The sequence below is a fragment of the Amphiura filiformis genome, chromosome 2 (assembly GCF_039555335.1).
Source record: "Amphiura filiformis chromosome 2, Afil_fr2py, whole genome shotgun sequence".
Taxonomy (NCBI): domain Eukaryota; kingdom Metazoa; phylum Echinodermata; class Ophiuroidea; order Amphilepidida; family Amphiuridae; genus Amphiura; species Amphiura filiformis.
Genome location: NC_092629.1, coordinates 84,424,178 through 84,433,359, shown reverse-complemented (window position 1 = coordinate 84,433,359; position 9,182 = coordinate 84,424,178).

Below are 9,182 nucleotides of genomic sequence, written 5' to 3'. Positions count from 1 at the left end.
TTTTTTTGCATTTTGTGAAGAAATTACAAAACAAAATTGGACAAAGTGGTATGCAAAATGAAGGGGCAAATCTTCTCGTTTTATTGGTGGTATCAGTATCAATGTAGCTTACATGCTTTTACAGATAGAAGCCAAAAGGAGGTACACCACTGATGATTTAAATTCACTTCATTTTGGAAAGCTTACTATCAACGGATTTCGTTAAAATTTTGGATATGTGTTGCTAACACATTAGGGAAATAAAGTTGATATGTAAAATGGGAATAAGTGGTTCCTGATTTCTTTTATGACTTCATGAACTTGGTGCTCCACAACTATCAAAAAAGGAACTGGTTAAAATGCTTCTATTTTCAATGTTGAGCTATATTTTGTATTTTTAACTTGCGACATTATTGCACTGAAACTTAATTAAGCCATAGGTAACAGGTTACAACAACCATACTACAGCAATGATGAAAAAAATTGTATTTCTTGTCGCCTATACAACCATATTGGGTAGTTTTCCGTAAGCTTATCTTTTGTGATTTTGGTAACTATTTTATATTTATTTGTGAAATCCGTCTCAACTAGGCATTCTAAATTGTACTCACCATTTACATCCCAAGGTATATTAGTATATCCACCATGCACTTCTCGATATATATCCAGTTAAAGACAGAATATCAAAATTATGCCTCATATGATATCACAGACTCTCACATGTGTATTCAAAATTGATGCTTAAATTTGACCTGAACCAATTGACCTATAACCTGACATACGGTGACCTAATAGCCTTTTCTTCTCCTAACAACTAATGCATCCATTGTATAAGTGTTTATTTAATTTATTCAGTGTTATATCATGGTAGGTATTTTGCATGCACCACTATAGATTTTCTATAGAGAGTATAACAAAGGATTTAATGTATTCTATTCATGTACCCTACTTGAACATTTTGTAAAGAATAAATTATGGTTTGTTATGAAACACAGATCTGAGTTACTAGGTTACAGTAAACAAAAAATATATAGGGCTAAAAATGACTTACTAAAATGGTTGAAAGTCACTTTATATGTAGATATATTTTATAAGTTCAGGACATGAGGTGATAAACATATATATGTACTTAATAAATTTGCAAGAAAAAAAAGAAGAGGGGTACTGATGAAAATCGGGGTATTATATCGCCTTAAGGGGGTAAAATCTCACAATTGCATTATCTCGACATCCGTAATGGGTATGGGGCTCAAACTCGGTGACAACAAATCTCATGAGTCATGACCAGGGGAACATTTTACAGGGGTCAGGTCAAAGGTCAAATTTTAGAAATGCATTTTCTGTACATCTGTAAGGGGTACGGGACTCAAACTCTGTGATCAACTTAATGACCAGGGGAATATATTGAACACTTTGCAGGTGTCAGGTTATCTTGGGTCAAATCTTATAATTTCTCCTTCTGGACTCAAACTCAGTGACAGCAAATCTCATGACCAGGGGAACATTTTGCAGGGTCAGTGAGTTCAAAGGTCATGCAGAGGTCAAATTTTAGAAATGCATTTTTTGGACATCTGTAAGGGGTACGAGGCTCAAACTCGGTGACAACAAAATTAATGACCAGGGGGGATATGTTGGAACACTTTGCAGGGGTCAGGTCAAAAGTTAACTGGGGTCAAATCTTATATACCGTAATTTCTGTAATGGATATGGGGGCTCAATTTCGGTGACAACAAACCTCGTGACCCGGGAAACATTAAGGTCAAAGGTCAGGTCAAATGGTCATTAAAGAGTTACATGCCTTTGCGATTGTCTGCGCTCTGTGAGCGCAAATCATTATCTCTAGTGTATTTAATCTGTCAACAATTTCCAGTTTAGTTATACGTGTAAAAGTCAGGACTTAGAAACCATAATTATGTTAAAGATATCTTACATGGTATCAGAAGTTTTAAGTAAGTTGTAACGTGAAAAGAAGACAAACTTGAGATTTTTACTCAAGATTTTTACGGAAGCCAGGGGAAACCCTATATTAACATTAATTATAATGGGCACATTGCATCCAATACATTCTTAAAAGGTTCCAAAAAAGGGTCAAGTTCTAAAGTGTCCTCCTAGTACATATCTAGGCCTATGGATAACCATCGCACTTTAACACAAACAGCTTTCTGAAAATCACGAGTTCTTTTGAGAACCATCACAAATCTAATGTATTTAGGCTCTAAATGTCCAGCTCTAACACTTTTAAACAAATACACACGTTTTAAACGAAGGCTCCGCCTATCACAACATTATGCCCTATTATATGTAAGAAAAGTAATTATCAAGCACGAATCACGTGGTTTTATCTAAAACAAACTCATGGCGACCATGTGATTCGTGCTTGATTATTATTTTTCTAACATAAATTTATAAGGCATGATGTTATGATTGCCGGAGACTCCTTAAAGTGCTTAGGAATAAAAGAAAATATTGTTTTCCACATTTTCACGAAACGATAGGTATTTGTGGCAACTCGAACTCCTAAACATCACATATCCCAAATCAAAAGCTTACATATCTAATGACTTTCAGCACAAAATTCCAAACAACCTTGAATTTTCGATGTGTGACACACATCTTCATGGTAGGAAGTCCTATGATGTAGTTACTTGTTACACATCTAAACATGTCACTTAGCTAAACGTTAGCAGTGTTGAAGACGGGATCTAAGTGTTCAGGATGCGTTTAGATACAAATTGTATCAAAGTATGATACATGTAACCATGGTAACGTAACTTGAAAATCAAAAGGACGGAGCTGATTTTATTTTGGATTTGCGATGTGTAGGAGAATATGTTTCAAAATATGAAACCATAACTTATCCTGAATTCAAACTCTATTAAGGGATGGAGTATGAACGTTTGGACAGTATTTATTGTGGGACATTAGAGCACATCAGACATATCGAATTGCATTCTGAATACGAAGAATGTCCTTCTGATATTAAAAATTTTGATTTTTTGAAATTCGCAATGTAATACACATTTTATAGCAAATCATTAAAAATTGATATTTTTGATATTTAACAGTAGGGGAGACCGGGGCGTGTCCGCCCTATTTTCTTCAAACTCGCCTAGAGAGGGCAATTCTCATGATAGAAGGCTATAGATTTTACATTTTTAAGCTGTATACTATAGCTAAATACTACCACATTTGTAAGGACATTGAGCTTTCAGTAACGGCAGGAGAAGGAAAAATAAAAATCACGATGACAGGGCGGACTTGCCCGTGCTGGGGCAAGTCCGCCCTACGGTGGGGTAAGTTCGCCCTGATAAAAAGAAAAGGTTATAATATTGCAAAACAATTATAAATTTCATGCAAACGTTTAGTAAAGGGTATATTAGGCACTCACTCTCCTCCAAAGAGTCTACTAAATTTAATGGAGGAGTATAATGTAATCTAATAAATGTAAGGGTCCAAAATGAGCAAAACCTTTATTAACAACTTCTGCATTTATGGTTTTAGGGCATAAACGGTGATATGAGTAATACTGATACCACTTAACTTTAAAAATATGCTTGCATGTAGTTTTTCCCTTCTTAAAGGCATTATTATCAGTATTTTGCATAATACGCCGATGGTGCGAATCCGCCACGGGAATCCTCCTGGGGAAAACACAGGGCGGACTTGCCCCTTCACATACCGGGCGGACTTGCCCCAACGGTACTTTTTTGCTTTACCTCGTGTTGTGCCTACTAAACACAATATGTCGATCTTTTAATTGCATAATATGTTGGGCAAAACGTTCATCTTCCAAATAAATATAAGAACGAGAACCGACTCCGCAAGGTCTTGAGATTATTACAATATTACTAATTTCAAAAATGTATACTTCCTTGACTCAAAAACGTTTTTTGACGATAATTTCTGTGGCGAGATACGTCGGACTGTCTTGTTTTCTTGGGTACTTAGCTATGACGTGCGGCAGCTAATTACATCATCATTGTACTTTTCCAGCAGTCACGAGATCAGAAACATGGGGTGGGCGGACTTGCCCCGAGGGCGGACTTGCCCCGGTCTCCCCTACTCGAAGTAAACTTCATAAATCTGATGATTTATACTTGAAGTGTATGTAGGTGGGATGAAAAACCGACGATCAATTGGAAATTGTGACCTTTCGTATTGAAGATATAGATTTTTTCCCCAAAACACCAACAAAAATTAGGTCTTTTTGGGAAAAAATCTATATCTTCAATATGAAAGGTCAAAATTTTCAATTGATCGTCGGCTTTTCCTCCCAGCTACATACACTTTAAGAATACATCATTAGATTTATAAAATTTACTTCGAGGACTGTTATGTATCAAAAATGTGAAAAATATCAAATTTTAATAATTTGTCATAAAATTTGTATTATATCGTGAATTTAAAAGAATTAAAATTATTTGATATCAGAAAGACATTCTGCGTATTCAGAATGAAATTCGATATATGTCTGATGTGCTCTCATGTCCCACAAAATATATTCATTCCAGATCCCTTAAAATTGCATGTTTATGTTCTAAGACACAAAATAAAATTAGAAACAATTTTCTCAATTTCTTGAATAAGGACCTTAAAATATCCCCAATTTTGGTCAACATTTTGGAAAAAGTCAAATTTTGATCCTTTTTTACCCATATCTTTGATTATTCCAAAATTATTGAGAGAACTGTTTCTAGTTTTGTGTCTTTAGAACATAAATATGCAGTTTTTTAGGACACACAAAACTATTTAAGTGTTTTGGTGTTTTCTAGTTAAGGCGGCAGCCACTATGAAAGTGGCTATACCATCTTGAAAAAATAATGGATTACCTCATATCCAAAATTGTTCTGCAGCTAGAGCACTATATTATTCCTGGTTGATTTTATACCAATAATAGGTGAAAGAAGTGTCCTGTATGTACATGTGTTTGTTGTTGTTGTTTTCAGCTAAGGCAGCGGCCATTTGAATATGGCGACCCATCTTGAAAAAAATAAACCAGAATTGTTTAGTATTGCTCTATTACTATTACTTGCATTATAAAGGTACACAAAATCCTTTGTCAACTCTACAATAACATGTTAAAATATCGTGCATCTATTTTTCAAAAGTGTTTTTAGAACGTTATTAAAACGTTTTTATACCCTTTATATAAACCAACAATAAAACGTTATCTGTAAAATGTTTTGTGTTTGCTGGGCAACTCAACTTGCAGGTTCTACGACGACGTTGAAAAATTGATATGACTAGCGGGACACCCGCGCTACGCGCGGGTCCCCGCTAGATGAGTAAATGGGAGCGTTCACTAAAACAGGAGGAATTACTGAACAGGTAGAATCATTGAAATGGTAAATTTTATTTATCTGAACCTGACCATCTTTAAGCCTACGTTTCCATTTTAACTTCTTTCTTTCTTTTTAGTTTTTTCTACATGGGCCAATTTTGTTCCATTTAAAAAACAATTCTGCTGCTAAGCTTCCGATTTTCCGTTACCATGTTTTTTATTTATTCAACCCCGTTCCCGTTATTTTCTAAATCTGTCCTTTCTTACATTTCCATTTTAGCTTCTATTTTATTTGCTGCATAGCTTGTGATTTCCCGTTTTCATGTTATTTATTTAATTCTGTCTTCAGTTTAATAGCTTTTTTATTTAAACTTCCTGATTTTATTATAGCTTTTTTTCCCCTTACATTTCCTGAAGAGTTTCTTTCTTTCCTTCTTTAGCCTATTTTATTCCCAGTTTCATTTTGTGACTTAGTATAACCCACATACTCGTACAGCCTGTTTGTCCTCATTTTGTTTTCTTTTTTATTTATAGTAGGCCTACCTCTTCATGTTGTTTGTACTTTTTAACACACATCTGTTTCCCGTATTTATTACGCTACGTTCGTTCACCCGTAATATCATTCATTACGTGACTCTGCGTCGTTTACGCGTACCATGGCGTAGTGCTGCGTTACCCGCGCGGTATCGCTGCGCTACGCGAGCGGCTTGGCATTAGATACGCCCGTGCGACGCGCAGGCCTAGCTTAGTAACTGACTCCTCTTTTTGTTTACCTTGGATAGCAACGGACCCCATTTTCACTGATTTTGAGGCCAATTCTTGACCGTTTTCAACCAAATAAAGTTTAAACACGTTCCCGTATATTCATCGATCTCCCGTATGAATTTGGCGACATTTGGATCGAAACTGACGGAGCCTTTATAGCATACATAGATAGATACATAGATACATAGATACATACAACATTTCCCTATTTATAGTAAGACTAGCGGGACACCAGCGCTACGCGCGGGTCCCCGCTAGGTGAGTAAATGGGAGCGTTCACTAAAACGGGAGGAATTACTGAACAGGTAGAATCATTGAAAAGGTAAATTTCATTTATCTGAATCTGACCCTCGGTAAATTTCATTTATCTGAATCTGACCCTCGTTAAGCCTAAGTTTCCATTTTAGCTTCTTTCTTTCTTTTTAGTTTCTTCTACATGGGCCAATTTTGTTCCATTTTTTAAAAACATTTTGCTGCTAAGCTTGCAAATTTCCGTTACCATGTTTTTTATTTACTCAATCCCGTTCCCATTATTTTCTAAATCTGTCCTTTCTTACATTTCCCTGTTGACTTCATTTTTTATTTGCTGCTTAGCTTGTGATTTCCCGTTTTCATGTTATTTATTTAGTTCTGTCCTCAGTTTAATAGCTTTTTTATTTAAATCATCTAATTTTATTAGATTTTATTATTCTTTCCTTCTTTAGCCTATTTTATTCCCGTTTTCATTTTCTTACTGTGACTAACTATAGGATAACCCACATACTCGTAGGCCTACCTGTTTATCCTCATTTTGTTTTCTTTTTTAATTACAGTAGGCCTACCTCTTCATGTTGTTTGTACTTTTTTAACACACATCTTTTCCCCGTATTTATTACGCCTACGGTCGGTCGTTCACCCGTATTATCATTCATTGCGCGACTCTGCGTCGTTTACGCGCGACATGGCGTAGTGCTGCGTTACCCGCGCGCTATCGCTGCGCTACGCGAGCGGCTTGGCATTAGATACGCCCGTACGACGCGCACGGGCTAGCTTGACAACTGACTCCCTTTTTTGTTTACCCAGCATAGCAACGGATCACATTTTCACTGATTTTGAGGCCAATTCTTGACTGTTTTCAACCAAATAAAGTTTAAACACGTTCCCGTATATTCATCGATCTCCCGTATGAATTTGGCGACATTTGGATCGAAACTGACGGAGCCTTTATAGCATACATAGATAGATACATACATAGATAGATAGATACATACAACATTTCCCTATTTATAGTAAGATGATGATATCAAAAATAAATTTTTATTGTTGGTTTGTTCAAAAATGTGATATTTGTTCAAAAATGTGATTTTTGGTCAAAAATGTGATATTTGGTCAAAAATGTGAAAAATAGGATTTTCGGTCAAAAATGTGATATTTGTTCAAAAATGTGATTTTTGGTCAAAAATGTGATTTTGGTCAAAAATGTGATATTTGTTCAAAAATGTGATATTTGTTCAAAAATGTGATTTTTGGTCAAAATTCTGATGGTCAAAAATGTGATTTTTGGTCAAAAATGTGATTTTCGGTCAAAAATGTGATTTTTGGATTTTTGGTCAAAAATGTGATTTTTGGTCAAATGTGATTTTTGGTAAAATTGTGATTTTTGGTCAAAATATGATTTTTGGTCAAAATGTGATTTTTGGTCAAAATGTGATTTTTGGTCAAAATGTGATTTTTGGTCAAAAATGTGTTTTTTGGTCAAAAATGTGTTTTTTGGTCAAAATGTGATTTTTGGTCAAAAATGTGATTTTTGGTTAAAAACATGACCGCCGCGCACGGGCCCACCAACTCCACACCCATTTGCCTACCGCGTTGCGGTGCCGACTGCACCGGCCCTCCGACTCCGACGCATGCTCCACTGCACGCGGCCAACCGACACCGCACCCGGTAGACTCCCGCGTATGGATGCCGACTGCGCCGTCCCTCTACACCGACCACTGCGCGCGGCTCACCACGACTCCACACCCGGTTGCATCCCGCGTATGGGTGCCGACTGCACCGACAACGACGGCGATACCAGTTACCCAGGGGCGATACCAAGCCTAGCCTATAATCATGAATTCATGATAATATTCTCCCAGACGGACCACAGCGGTGAGGTTCTACACGTAGGTACGTATAAATTTATTACTATATAATAATTATATTTAAATAAATATCGGGTTAAAATCGGATTGAATTCAGGTTGAAATTAGGTTGAAATTTCGACGTTAATACAACGTGAAATTCAGGTTGAAATTAGGTTGAAATTTCGACGTTGAATCAACGTTGAAATCGGGTTGAAATCAGGTTAGAGTCGATTTGCAAATACAACGTGATTTCAACGTCGAAACTTCAACCTGATTTCAACGTGATTTCAACGTCGGGTGTGCCCACTGGGTTTACCATGATGAGGTTGCATGAAAGAATGATCACGCAACACTTAATGTTGACACCAAAAAGCAATGCACCTGATGACGTTGGGCTTGCATTTTTCAAATATACATTTGCTCAATAGTAAGCATCCGGCTTTTGTCTAACACACGCGTCACGTCACGTCACGTCACGTCACGTCACGTCACGTCACGTCACGTCACGTCACGTCACGTTGAAATGTTATCAAAAGTTCATAATAAATTATTAACTCCACAATTACCCTTATCTCCCTACGTGATAAATAGTCCGTGAAATAGTCCATGGAATTCCAGCTTTTCATCAATGCCGCAAAGCACAGCAAAGCTTCAATGAATAAAATAATCGGGAAATGTTTCATGTATGGAAAGAGGAAAATGATTTTGAAACTAACAAATGTTTTGGTAAAAGTAACAGACATTTTGGAAGTTCACATTTACTTCGTTCTCCATGTTTTATGTGTAAACCGATTTTCATTGTGAAGATCGTCATCGTGACACCTGCGCTGGCTGCCAAATAAGAGTAAATCAGGATGTGGTTGTGATTGTGTTTCAAAGTTTTGATATATTTTTTTTCCATTTCAAATTATGAGTACAAGATGCGATTTTGTGCTAAACTCTCGCAAAAAGTTCGGGTGTTTTCATGTCATAAATTTTGTACAAGTTTTCTTTTTAAAAATGCATTCAAAAATAGCGGGTGCTCTGTATTTTTGCATGGACCATAAAATGGC